The sequence below is a fragment of the Cherax quadricarinatus genome, chromosome 40, assembly GCF_038502225.1.
Source record: "Cherax quadricarinatus isolate ZL_2023a chromosome 40, ASM3850222v1, whole genome shotgun sequence".
In the NCBI taxonomy this organism is placed as follows: Eukaryota; Metazoa; Arthropoda; class Malacostraca; order Decapoda; family Parastacidae; genus Cherax; species Cherax quadricarinatus.
The window spans coordinates 25,423,256-25,439,355 of NC_091331.1; positions in this window are offsets into that span (position 1 = coordinate 25,423,256).

Below are 16,100 nucleotides of genomic sequence, written 5' to 3' on the forward strand. Positions count from 1 at the left end.
ACCAAGCATGACACAACCACAAGAGGAGCCTCACCAAGCATGATACAACCACAATAGGAGTCTCACCAAGCATGACAACCATAACAGGAGCCTCACCAAGCATGACACAACTACAACAGGAGCCTCACCAAGCATGACACAACCACAACAGAAGCCTCACCAAGCATGACACAACCACAAGAGGAGCCTCACCAAGCATGATACAACCACAATAGGAGTCTCACCAAGCATGACAACCATAACAGGAGCCTCACCAAGCATGACACAACTACAACAGGAGCCTCACCAAGCATGACACAACCACAACAGGAGCCTCACCAAGCATGACACAACCACTAAAGGAGTCTCACCAAGCATGACACAACCACAACAGGAGCCTCACCAAGCATGACACAACCACAACAGGAGCCTCACCAAGCATGACACAACCACAATAGGAACCTCACCAAGCATGACACAACCACAATAGGAGTCTCACCAAGCATGACGCAACCACAACAGGAGCCTCACCAAGCATGACACAACCACAACAGGAGCCTCACCAAGCATGACACAACCACAATAGTAGTCTCACCAAGCATGACACAACCACAATAGGAGCCTCACCAAGCATGACACAACCACAACAGGAGCCTCACCAAGCATGACACAACCACAATAGGAGCCTCACCAAGCATGACACAACCACAATAGTAGTCTCACCAAGCATGACACAACCACAATAGGAGCCTCACCAAGCATGACACAACCACAACAGGAGCCTCACCAAGCATGACACAACCACAACAGGAGCCTCACCAAGCATGACACAACCACAATAGTAGTCTCACCAAGCATGACACAACCACAATAGGAGTCTCACCAACCATGACACAACCACAACAGGAGCCTCACCAAGCATGACACAACCACAACAGGAGTCTCACCAAGCATGACACAACCACAACAGAAGCCTCACCAAGCATGACACAACCACAACAGGAGCCTCACCAAGCATGACACAACCAAAATAGGAGCCTCACCAAGCATGATACAACCACAATAGGAGTCTCACCAAGCATGACAACCATAACAGGAGCCTCACCAAGCATGACACAACTACAACATTAGCCTCACCAAGCATGACACAACCACAACAGGAGCCTCACCAAGCATGACACAACCACTACAGGAGTCTCACCAAGCATGACACAACCACAACAGGAGCCTCACCAAGCATGACACAACCACAACAGGAGCCTCACCAAGCATGACACAACCACAACAGGAGCCTCACCAAGCATGACACAACCACAACAGGAGCCTCACCAAGCATGACAACCACAACAGGAGTCTCACCAAGCATGACACAACCACAACAGGAGCCTCGCCAAGCATGACACAACCACAACAGGAGCCTCGCTAAGCATGACACAACCACAACAGGAGCCTCACCAAGCATGACACAACCACAACAGGAGCCTCACCAAGCATGACACAACCACAACAGGAGCCTCACCAAGCATGACACAACCACAACAGGAGCCTCACCAAGCATGACACAACCACTACAGGAGTCTCACCAAGCATGACACAACCACAACAGGAGCCTCACCAAGCATGACACAACCACAATAGGAGTCTCACCAAGCATGACAACCATAACAGGAGCCTCACCAAGCATGACACAACTACAACAGGAGCCTCACCAAGCATGACACAACCACAACAGGAGCCTCACCAAGCATGACACAACCACTACAGGAGTCTCACCAAGCATGACACAACCACAACAGGAGCCTCACCAAGCATGACACAACCACAATAGGAACCTCACCAAGCATGACACAACCACAATAGGAGTCTCACCAAGCATGACGCAACCACAACAGGAGCCTCACCAAGCATGACACAACCACAACAGGAGCCTCACCAAGCATGACACAACCACAATAGTAGTCTCACCAAGCATGACACAACCACAATAGGAGCCTCACCAAGCATGACACAACCACAATAGGAGCCTCACCAAGCATGACACAACCACAACAGGACCCTCAGCAAGCATGACACAACCACAACAGGAGCCTCACCAAGCATGACACAACCACAATAGGAGCCTCACCAAGCATGGCACAACCACAATAGGAGCCTCACCAAACGTGGCACAACCACAATAGGAGTCTCACCAAGCATGACAACCACAATAGGAGTCTCACCAAGCATGACACAACCACAATAGGAGCCTCACCAAGCATGACACAACCACAATAGTAATCTCACCAAGCATGACACAACCACAATAGTAGTCTCACCAAGCATGACACAACCACAATAGGAACCTCACCAAGCATGACACAACCACAATAGTAGTCTCACCAAGCATGACACAACCACAACAGGAGCCTCACCAAACATGGCACAACCACAATAGGAGTCTCACCAAGCATGACAACCACAATAGGAGTCTCACCAAGCATGACACAACCACAATAGGAGCCTCACCAAGCATGACACAACCACAATAGGAGTCTCACCAAGCATGACACAACCACAATAGGAGCCTCACCAAGCATGACACAACCACAATAGGAGTCTCACCAAGCATGACACAACCACAATAGGAGTCTCACCAAGCATGACACAACCACAACAGGAGCCTCACCAAGCATGACACAACCACAACAGGAGCCTCACCAAGCATGACACAACCACAATAGGAACCTCACCAAGCATGACACAACCACAATAGGAGTCTCACCAAGCATGACGCAACAACAACAGGAGCCTCACCAAGCATGACACAACCACAACAGGAGCCTCACCAAGCATGACACAACCACAATAGTAGTCTCACCAAGCATGACACAACCACAATAGGAGCCTCACCAAGCATGACACAACCACAACAGGAGCCTCACCAAGCATGACACAACCACAATAGGAGCCTCACCAAGCATGACACAACCACAATAGTAGTCTCACCAAGCATGACACAACCACAACAGGAGCCTCACCAAGCATGACACAACCACAACAGGAGCCTCACCAAGCATGACACAACCACAACAGGAGCCTCACCAAGCATGACACAACCACAATAGGAACCTCACCAAGCATGACACAACCACAATAGGAGTTTCACCAAGCATGACGCAACCACAACAGGAGCCTCACCAAGCATGACACAACCACAAGAGGAGCCTCACCAAGCATGACACAACCACAATAGTAGTCTCACCAAGCATGACACAACCACAATAGGAGCCTCACCAAGCATGACACAACCACAACAGGAGCCTCACCAAGCATGACACAACCACAACAGGAGCCTCACCAAGCATGACACAACCACAATAGGAACCTCACCAAGCATGACACAACCACAATAGGAGTCTCCCCAACCATGACACAACCACAACAGGAGCCTCACCAAGCATGACACAACCACAACAGGAGTCTCACCAAGCATGACACAACCACAACAGAAGCCTCACCAAGCATGACACAACCACAACAGGAGCCTCACCAAGCATGACACAACCAAAATAGGAGCCTCACCAAGCATGATACAACCACAATAGGAGTCTCACCAAGCATGACAACCATAACAGGAGCCTCACCAAGCATGACACAACTACAACAGGAGCCTCACCAAGCATGACACAACCACAACAGGAGCCTCACCAAGCATGACACAACCACAACAGGAGTCTCACCAAGCATGACACAACCACAACAGGAGCCTCACCAAGCATGACACAACCACAACAGGAGCCTCACCAAGCATGACACAACCACAATAGGAACCTCACCAAGCATGACACAACCACAATAGGAGTCTCACCAAGCATGACGCAACCACAACAGGAGCCTCACCAAGCATGACACAACCACAACAGGAGCCTCACCAAGCATGACACAACCACAATAGTAGTCTCACCAAGCATGACACAACCACAATAGGAGCCTCACCAAGCATGACACAACCACAACAGGAGCCTCACCAAGCATGACACAACCACAATAGGAGCCTCACCAAGCATGACACAACCACAATAGTAGTCTCACCAAGCATGACACAACCACAATAGGAGCCTCACCAAGCATGACACAACCACAACAGGAGCCTCACCAAGCATGACACAACCACAACAGGAGCCTCACCAAGCATGACACAACCACAATAGGAACCTCACCAAGCATGACACAACCACAATAGGAGTCTCACCAACCATGACACAACCACAACAGGAGCCTCACCAAGCATGACACAACCACAACAGGAGTCTCACCAAGCATGACACAACCACAACAGAAGCCTCACCAAGCATGACACAACCACAACAGGAGCCTCACCAAGCATGACACAACCAAAATAGGAGCCTCACCAAGCATGATACAACCACAATAGGAGTCTCACCAAGCATGACAACCATAACAGGAGCCTCACCAAGCATGACACAACTACAACAGGAGCCTCACCAAGCATGACACAACCACAACAGGAGCCTCACCAAGCATGACACAACCACTACAGGAGTCTCACCAAGCATGACACAACCACAACAGGAGCCTCACCAAGCATGACACAACCACAATAGTAGTCTCACCAAGCATGACACAACCACAATAGGAGCCTCACCAAGCATGACACAACCACAATAGGAGCCTCACCAAGCATGACACAACCACAACAGGAGCCTCACCAAGCATGACACAACCACAATAGGAGCCTCACCAAGCATGACACAACCACAATAGTAGTCTCACCAAGCATGACACAACCACAATAGTAGTCTCACCAAGCATGACACAACCACAACAGGAGCCTCACCAAGCATGACACAACCACAACAGGAGCCTCACCAAGCATGACACAACCACAATAGGAACCTCACCAAGCATGACACAACCACAATAAGAGTCTCACCAAGCATGACGCAACCACAACAGGAGCCTCACCAAGCATGACACAACCACAAGAGGAGCCTCACCAAGCATGACACAACCACAATAGTAGTCTCACCAAGCATGACACAACCACAATAGGAGCCTCACCAAGCATGACACAACCACAACAGGAGCCTCACCAAGCATGACACAACCACAACAGGAGCCTCACCAAGCATGACACAACCACAATAGGAACCTCACCAAGCATGACACAACCACAATAGGAGTCTCACCAACCATGACACAACCACAACAGGAGCCTCACCAAGCATGACACAACCACAACAGGAGTCTCACCAAGCATGACACAACCACAACAGATGCCTCACCAAGCATGACACAACCACAACAGGAGCCTCACCAAGCATGACACAACCAAAATAGGAGCCTCACCAAGCATGATACAACCACAATAGGAGTCTCACCAAGCATGACAACCATAACAGGAGCCTCACCAAGCATGACACAACTACAACAGGAGCCTCACCAAGCATGACACAACCACAACAGGAGCCTCACCAAGCATGACACAACCACTACAAGAGTCTCACCAAGCATGACACAACCACAACAGGAGCCTCACCAAGCATGACACAACCACAACAGGAGCCTCACCAAGCATGACACAACCACAACAGGAGCCTCACCAAGCATGACACAACCACAACAGGAGCCTCACCAAGCATGACACAACCACAACAGGAGTCTCACCAAGCATGACACAACCACAACAGGAGCCTCGCCAAGCATGACACAACCACAACAGGAGCCTCGCTAAGCATGACACAACCACAACAGGAGCCTCACCAAGCATGACACAACCACAACACGAGCCTCACCAAGCATGACACAACCATAACAGGAGTCTCACCAAGCATGACACAACCACAACAGGAGCCTCACCAAGCATGACACAACCACAACAGGAGCCTCACCAAGCATGACACAACCACAACAGGAGCCTCATCAAGCATGACACAACCACAACAGGAGCCTCACCAAGCATGACACAACCACAACAGGAGCCTCACCAAGCATGACACAACCACAACAGGAGCCTCACCAAGCATGACACAACCACAACAGGAGTCTCACCAAGCATGACACAACCACAACAGGAGCCTCACCAAGCATGACACAACCACAACAGGAGCCTCACCAAGCATGACACAACCACAACAGGAGTCTCACCAAGCATGACACAACCACAACAGGAGCCTCACCAAGAATGACACAACCACAACAGGAGTCTCACCAAGCATGACACAACCACAACAGGAGCCTCACCAAGCATGACACAACCACAACAGGAGCCTCACCAAGCATGACACAACCACAACAGGAGCCTCACCAAGCATGACACAACCACAACAGGAGCCTCACCAAGCATGACACAACCACAACAGGAGTCTCACCAAGCATGACACAACCACAACAGGAGCCTCACCAAGCATGACACAACCACAACAGGAGCCTCACCAAGCATGACACAACCACAACAGGAGCCTCACCAAGCATGACACAACCACAACAGGAGCCTCACCAAGCATGACACAACCACAACAGGAGCCTCACCAAGCATGACACAACCGCAACAGGAGTCTCACCAAGCATGACACAACCGCAACAGGAGTCTCACCAAGCATGACACAACCACAACAGGAGCCTCACCAAGCATGACACAACCACAACAGGAGCCTCACCAAGCATGACACAACCACAACAGGAGCCTCACCAAGCATGACACAACCACAACAGGAGCCTCACCAAGCATGACACAACTGCAACAGGAGCCTCACCAAGCATGACACAACCACAACAGGAGTCTCACCAAGCATGACACAACCACAACAGGAGCCTCACCAAGCATGACACAACTGCAACAGGAGTCTCACCAAGCATGATACAACCACAACAGGAGCCTCACCAAGCATGACACAACCACACAGCAAAAATAGCTTTTTTTTTACGACAATATGCTGAAGTCACGCAACATTTTTCTCGATGTGTTTAGCTGCGCAAATAAGTCTTTTTACATCCATGATAAAATATACCAACTAGTATGTAAACACATTTTAATTTGTAGTTTATTTCATTTATTTTGAAGACGTTTCGCCACTGATGGACAAAACGTTTTCTCTAATGTCTTCAACCACATGGTGTCTTATTGACCTAAGTTACTTATACCAACATTATTAGGTCTTTATTTAAGTTATTAACATATAACGGTGAGTGATACACTATTAGGTTATCCACTTAATTATTTACAATAAATTATATGATCACATACAGTATTAATTTTTACAAAATTATCTGGTAATACAGTGCGTTATTCATCGACAAAATATCGCCTAACAACGCACCATCTATTTACAAGACATATGGTGCGATCGGGCAATAAATTATTTAGAAAATAATGTTATGATTATGGATTATTGACAGGAACCACAAACAAGTTAAACAAACAGGAAAATATAGACACAGTGATGCTAACAATATAAACACAGGGAAACTTACAATACTGACACAGGGACGCTAACAAAATACAGACACAATGACATTAACAATATAGACACATTGTCGTTAACAAAAGTATCATGCTATCGGAAATGATAGTATCATCACTCAACACATCAGCTCTGACGAAGGGTGTCTATTACCAGGCTCTACTGAAAGCAGTTAGCTGGTGGAAGAAAGCGGCAGCCGCCCAGCATGTTGTTCTTACTGATACAAGCAATAACTGGACGTAGCGAGATTATTACACTACAACACCGTTACCTGCGACTGGTCGGGGTCGAGGGCCGTCGTCCAAGGACGCAATTTGTCCGCTTTAGGAACCAAGCGAATGGCGATGAAATCTACGGTAAACATAATTTAAAGGTGGGAACACTACACTAGGCGTCGTCCTAGTTGAAACAGATCAACGCAGCACAAAACCTCTACTGAAACAGCGCTTCGCATATATAACAGTTTTTAAAGACAATATGAAATAATACACAGTAAGAATAGTGTAAATACACCAGCGTGAGGTTGGGCGTAAGCAGGTGAGTTGTCATGGAGTTCAGGTACCATATGTGCTGAGGGCGTGGGCGGTGAGCGGTGGTAAACTGGTTACGGCACTACCCTGTAACCCATGAATGAAGCTCAGTGGGTATTACATCTTGTGTGTGTGAATGCGATCATTTTGTAAGACTGTTTCTGTTTCTTTTTTTTTTATTATTAAAAGAGCCAAAGATTTAGCAAAGTTGAAAGCTCAATGGCTCTGCTCCTTGGTACCGTGTGTGTAGATCAGGGCAGCATCTTGGACTTCTCGACGTGTTTCGTTTCTCTTTAAATACTAATTTAGCATCTTTCCAGGGTATCAGGTGTGCCGTTTTGTCTTTGCGTATAATACGAGGATTACTCTTGTTGTGCTCTACACGCATACTGGTGTTCCTGCATTCTGCCTACCAGACAGTTGTACATCTCATCTACACACATCCTGTCGTAACTTGGGCAAGGTATGGTGTACAGTGACAATACCGATAACTTTGGAACAAAGTCAGTAGACATATTGTCCACGGAGTTTTTTCAATTCAATACTGACAGCAGAAAACCATGTCAGGTGAGCTAAGTATAGGTCAGGTTCAGTTGTCAGGTGCTTCAGCACGAGTCACGAGCTCGTGTAGTGTGTGGAAGTATAAAATCAGCTTGGTAAGCACTCCTAAAATGCTAAAACTATCTGACTTTTGGGCTACAGGGACAGAAACCATGATAAAGGCAACAATGCTCCTGCAGACTGTCCTCCAAAATCAATTTAGTGTCTCTTTATCTCATCAAATATTGTGCAAGTTGTATGGAAATTTTGTCTATTGCATATTTGTGTTGAACCAGGCGCTGGATGAAGCTCCTCGCTGTCTCACCAACATATATTTTATCACAATTCCCATATAGGTAACCTCTGCTGCTCTCACTTCCCACATCCAATCCCCCAATGCCATTTCCCTCCACAACCTTTTCCCCACAGTCATTTCCAATGCCTCTCGGTACTTATACGATGGTGAGGAAACCTCCACGCCGAAGAGACCAACATTCGAGGCCGTTTTTGGCAGAGTTACGATAGAAATCTAATTATAAGATCTGGGAACCAGTCGGTAGGAAGAGGAAGAACTGGGGATCAGACAGGTGGAAGGCAGAAAAACGTGGAGACCAGAAGGAAGGAAGGAAGAGATCCGCAAATCAAACTTGTGGAGGAGACCTGGAGACCATCTGGGTGGAGGAGACCTGAAAAACAGATGAGTGGAAATGGAGATCTGAGGATCAGACGAGTGAATTTGGATAATTGGAAGAGAGACGTTTAGAGCTGAAAGGACTCTGTGTAGACCACTGCACACACAACTGTGGGTGGCACCTAGTTTGTATCATCGAACCAAAACAGCGAAGAACCTGTAGCTGCCAGTCACTTCGTTGTTTAAATTACACTAGTAACTTTCATCGATATGTTCGGTGTAATGATACTCAATCTTTTATTTTTCAATGACTTCTATAGGATATATCTTCCCAAAACTACACTTCCTCTTCAGCATCCCATACCTTCCATCGATCTCAACGACTTTGCACTTGTTCGGAGTAATTTCAAGCATCCACTTTTTCGATCATCCCTGCAACTTATCTTTCATCCTCCTGGAGTCTACGCCCAACGGAAACTGTAGCTGTTCTTTTCATCAGCTTTACATCTTCTGCAAACAGGTATGAATAAAAAAAATCAGTAGTGCATCTAGTAGTGATTCTTGGGGTACCCTATTTGATACCCTTCACTCGGTACCTTCGATCATCTAAGCACTTTTTAATTCACTTAGACACTTTTCCTGCCACCTTTGTTTGGTCATCAGTCTTTAGTAGATAAGTGTGAAACTGATGCAGTCTAGGAATATACTACTCATCCATACCTGTCTTTTGTTTATTTATGCGAATCTTTTGTGGAATTTCAGGGGATTGAGACAGTACTTACCAGTCCTGAAGATACATTAATATTGTGATAAATTTCTTCCTCTCCAAAACTTTAGACATTGTTCGCGTAAGAGATGCTAACCTCTAGTTCAGTGTCTACTTTCTATTTCCCTACTTCAATATGGGTCCCGCATTTACAGCATTCTAATCTTATGCTGTCTGTCCTGAATCTTGTAGTCTGTTGATAACCCTCTCAACAGATTCTCATAGTAATTTGCACCTTACATTAGTACCTACAGGTTAAGTGAGGTTCGTCAGGAAACAGGACAAGTGCTTCCTGACGCGGATCTTAGATAATGACCCACCGTTGGAGGTTTTGGTCATTTGACAGAGGCTTTCAGCAGGTTTACCGGTCCACCCCTTTAAAAATTATGGTCATAGTTATAACCATTTAGTGTGTACCTACAGATAAATGTTTTCATTGCTTTAGTTGTGGCATGGTGCTCTGCCATGACTGCTTCTTCTAGCTACTTACCTTACGTCCCATGTCTTCTCTCCGTTATCTCCTTTTCCTATATGAATGTTCACCCCTCCCTGAAAGTTCCGTTAAGATCCTTGTATACTTCCTTCACACCTCTTGAAAGTGCTTCTTCACTCATCTTCTTTCTTTATCCTTTACACCTGGTCTTCTTGTCATCTCTCACAGTCAGCTCAGTATGTGACTGTAAAGCCATATCGCATCCGTTCGAACCTTTGATGCAGTATCTTTCTCAGTCTCTGAATCCTTCCTCACCCTTTCATATCGATTTCATGCTCTTCTGCTTGTCTTCTTTTTTCTGCGGTTCTTCTTGCTCTTTACTTTTCAATATCTTTTATTCTTCACTTTAACATCTATAGCATCTACTGAATTTCGAACTTTCCCTGTATTTCATATTTCGTCGGTTCAAGAAGAGTACAGATTTTTTTTTCTATTGCCCTCTTGTACTTTGTCTACAAAATCGTCCATTTCTTATGTCTTTTGTACAGTTTTCTTTCCCAGTTTTCTTATTTCAAGATTCTCAGGTTGTCTCTCGTTCATCCCTGCATGTACACTTCCACCAGGTACTCAGAGCTTAGTCAGTCATCACCAGCTCCTAATGTTCTCTATGGTCGATTTCCTCGATAACTAAATCATTTAGGCTAGGACTCTAAATGAAAAGAAAAAAATGTGTGAAAAGCTGAAGGCTTGATCCTCCGACCTCCCAGACGAGAGTAGTGTGCGTCTCGATCCGATCATGGAGGCGGGTAATATTATTTGTTGTTAGATGAACAAGAGCAATAGGTACAAGGAAGTATGACTAACCTCTCCGTCTGCTCCCTTCCCGGATCGAAACCGGGTCCTTCGTTAAAAAAAAAAAAAATCTTGTACTGAAACATCAAATCTTTACAGAACGATTGAAGACATTCATCAACTTTTTCCATCACCATTATCTCTCGTCACGATATTTTTTTTTTTTGGCCATTTAAATATCTTAGTCTTGTATAAAATATTATACGAAATCAAGATTTACTCTGTGCCAAGAGAAGCACAGAAGCACTTTAGGGAACGTGTGCATCTTGAATAACCAAGTTTCATGAAAAAAACTTTTAGAAAACTCTAATTATTTAGCCAATCGCGAAGTTTTTCCCTCACATATTACAAGATGCGACTTTATAATCCAGAGTGTCAAGGGGCAGCAGAGGTGTGACGTGGTTATTTCTTTTACTCCTGCGAGCTGACTTTCGCCAGTTATTTCTCGTTGCTGTTATCCAACTGGAAGTATTACTCTTATTTTTTGAAGGAACTGCACAACTAGATGAGCGCATCTGGGTAGCGTGTCTAGCTTGTAATTAAGGGGGGGGGGATATTCATTCAACACTCCTCTCTCATCAGCGTCGCCTGGCTTCCACAGCTACCTTCAGGGCTCTAAATCAAATTTAAGATCCCCCCTCCATGAAGCTTCTAGAGCATCAGAGTGCCTTTTGTTTTAAACTTATGTTAGCAACAATACGTCAGAAGCCGAGAAAGTATCTTTTAAGCAAAGCCTATGAAGGTGTTCGAGTGAGGTACCTTTTTGGGTCAGTGACACTATTTGTTCCACCTCCTGTCATGTGGATGATTTTGCCTTTAAAATGACTTTTAGCTAAGATAACTTCCTTACGCCCAAGATTATTGCCACAACTTCGAGAGGATATTATCTCGCAGATTTTATACACTGAAGTGACACGTGGACTTGCTGAGGAATTTATTCACTTCAACATGAAGCCAGGATTACAGAAGACAAATATTCTGTGACATTTCAGTGTTTTCTCAGTAGTTTTGTGAACCTGGTGATCCGTTAAAAATTTGTAAACATTATTAATCACAATTTATAAGGTTTCTTGCTTATTCCTTGAACACCGATAGTCAAAAAAATATATGCGCGTTTACAAGGTGATTTTGTTTTATCTTGTCAGGGTTTCTCAGTGACATGTGTTTATGTTCACATGTGAGGCAATGTCTTAGCAGCTATACTTCAGGTGGATTGATAATGGTTTAGTGGCATGTGTCAGGGGCGTCGTGTTCCTTGGAGAGCTCAACAAAGCAAACATAGCCAAGGCAAATATGAGAACTTTCTAAATTTCTGCCATTTGAAGAAATGAGAAACGCTGAAGCCCAGCTTCTATTAGGAAAACTTTTCTTTCTGTGCAAAGCTTTATGGGCACTTGTATCTGCTGGGTATACCACACAAGTATATGCTTTATCAGAGGGTATACTATATCAGAGTTTGAAACTATAATGATAGCACAGGATCAGTTAAACTACTCTGACAGCCTCAAAACACTTTGAGTGTATTATAGGGAATGAAGATGACAGAGATATTTATTTATATAAATAAAAAATAATAATCGAAGATCAGGTCCGTTGTCTGCGCATTAATATGACATCTTACAAAGTGAAAGATAATGAAGGTTAGATAATAAACAATAAATGAACACCACTAAAGAACGCTGTGGCAATATCCAGGCTTGAGAAAAATCTATAACTTATCACAGCCATGTCTAGCTAAATACATTTCACCTACGCATCCACCCAACTACAAAGAGCCATCTGCATACACCTTCACGCTGCCTCTACTCAATCTCATTTACCCACTCAATTTACTTCCCGGCCTGAGCCATCACCAACCACAAATATTCTGGCGGTGATCACAAACAATATTACTCGGTGAAAGGCCATCCATCACGCCGGTAATGTCCTCAGTTCAACCCTTTATCCGCACCATTCCTGACAAAAAGGCTGCCACACATTTTTCGAAGAAGAGGCGAGCGGCGTCTTCAGCTTTCATAACGTTGTGTTTTCCCCTTGTTAGTTGCTCCTTGAAGCTTTGAAGATACAGTATTCTGTACTTCCTGCTGGCGTTCCTGCCCCACCTATGTTCTGTGTTCAGGTGATAGCTTCTAGTTGGTATTGCGGGAATCCTGGGACGTCTAGGTAACACTACCTAGGAAACATTATCCAGGGACCTCCGAAAAATAGGATAATAGCAAGAATGCTAAATTGATTTTAATAATAAATAAACAATAAGCAGATGCACAGAGAAAATTTTGCTTTTAAAATAATGTAAATGGACTGAATGCAATGCTGATTATAGTTGTGACTTTAGTCAGTTATAATCATCTAATTTGCCCTGCCACACTAAGGTAAAAACAGCACTGAAAGACAATGATAAGTGTGCAATGAGTTAGGAAACAGTTATAGACTATTCAGTATTTTCTGTAAAGAAAATGGTGTTCATGAAGTAGTTTTACATCGTCCTGAGGTAATATCTTGTGGAAATGTTTTAATTAGGCTTTTCGAAGTATACAGCGAATAGTTATATATTATTCTGCGATAAGAAATCAGATTTGTCCATCAATAACTTGCCAAGATCAGCTCATGTATACTTATTTGAAATTATACATCATTTTATACTTCAGACGGAATTCAAAGAAAAAGAATTTGTGGAGTTTCGGTTAAAGAGACAAGAAGACTAATTTTTAAGGGCCAAATCTTAAATTATGTGAATGTAGTTTGAGTAAATTCATTTATATATGAGAGCATTTTCGTATGTGTTATTACGGTCTTAGAGTCCGTGAACATCAAATCCATTTGCTTGTTGGTCCCACAGGAGGCAGCAGCAGCTTTTTATACAGAAAACTTAACGAAAATAATCAGACCACTTCAGGACGTGTGGGTGAGGCGACACCTGAATTACGAGTTGATCGAGGAGGGGCAAGTCCATGTAATAACAGACACAACCACACAGATCATTGGCAAGACTTACCGACAGGAGGGAACTGCGATCGAAGAGTGTGTCAGAGCAGCAGTAGCGGAAACCTACATCCACAAAGATCGGCAAACGACTTGCATCGAGGGGTGAGCAGAGTCCACCCGGCCATGAGATTAACAAAACTGACAAGTGCCAACAATCTCCCTTTCATGTACACGACAGCAAACAGGAATATGTTTGACCATCCGTACATCAGGACGTACTATGAAGCATCCATTTCTCACCAATAATCTGATATAGACCTCGGCACACCCGTCAGTTCTAGAAGAATCACTACCTCAGTCCTAATCCCTAAGGATTAAAATAAAAACTAGTAGTCAGTGAGAACAGGAACTTGGAGCCGGCAATGAAAAAAAACAAAACTACATTTCTCCAGCTTCAGAAACTCTGAAGATGTTCTCATGAAGATCAGAGTCTGAGCACAACAATCCGGAAGGACCTGCAGAGAAGGAAGAACACGGAGAAAATGGACAGACCTCAACTCGTTGTTCACTACACACCATACCTGGAGTCAGCACCGAAAAACGATGCTAATGATACTGGACATATCCCGGTGAGCTCCGTGATTTAATCACTTCCTGCAGCGCCTTACAGTGTTGGCCTGGCAGAGGGAAGAAACCCTCAGATACTACAACAAAAATTATTGGTTAGTGAGTATATTACAGCATGACGTGTACCTCTCAGCCCGGACTCGTTGCATTAAGCCAAGCCGCCAAAGTTCTTGATCCCACATATACGGATGGTAGATGTCACACACCTTGGAAGGTGCACCTCTAAGTCAAAACACACACACACACACACACACACACACACACACACACACACACACACACACACACACACACACACACACACACACAATCACAGTAAACAGGTGATATGAGAATATGCAAAACAACCACTGTGAAAGAATAGCGACTTCTCACATTTTCAAGGAACTATACAAAACAAAACATCAAAGTAAGGCATATAAAGTGTCAAGAACACACATCATCACGGCTCCACAACATAGCTACAGAGTCAGGTGTCGTCACGCTATGTTGTGGTGACGTGATGGTGAGGTGTAGTCTTGACCTTTTATATGCCTTCCTTTGATGTTTTGTTTTTATAGTTCCTTGGTAATGTGAGAAGTCACGAAAGCGCTTGGAATATCGCTATTCTTTCACAGTGGTTATATATATATATATATATATATATATATATATATATATATATATATATATATATATATATACATATTTTTTTTTCAACAAGTCGGCCGTCTCCCACCGAGGCAGGGTGACCCAAAAAGAAAGAAAATCCCCAAAAAGAAAATACTTTCATCATTCAACACTTTCACCTCACTCACACACATAATCACTGTTTTTGCAGAGGTGGTCAGAACACAACAGTTTAGAACCATATACGTATAAAGAGACACAACATATCCCTCCAAAATGCTAATATCCCAAAACCCCTCCTTTAAAGTGCAGGCATTGTACTTCCCATTTCCAGGACTCAAGTCCGGCTATAAAAATAACCGGTTTCCCTGAATCCCTTCACTAAATATTACCCTGCTCACACTCCAAAAGATCGTCAGGTCCCAAATATCATTCGTCTCCATTCACTCCTATCGAACACGCTCATGCACGCCTGCTGGAAGTCCAAGCCCCTCGCCCACAAAACCTCCCTCACCCCTTCCTTCCAACCTTTTCGAGGATGACCCCTACCCCGCCTTCCTTCCCCTACAGATTTAAATGCTCTCCATGTTATTCTACTTAGATCCATTCTCTCTAAATGACCAAACCACCTCAACAACCCCTCTTCAGCCCACTGACTAATACTTTTATTAACTCCACACCTTGTCCTAATTTCCACACTCCGAATTTTCTGCATAATATTTACACCACACATTGCCCTTAGACA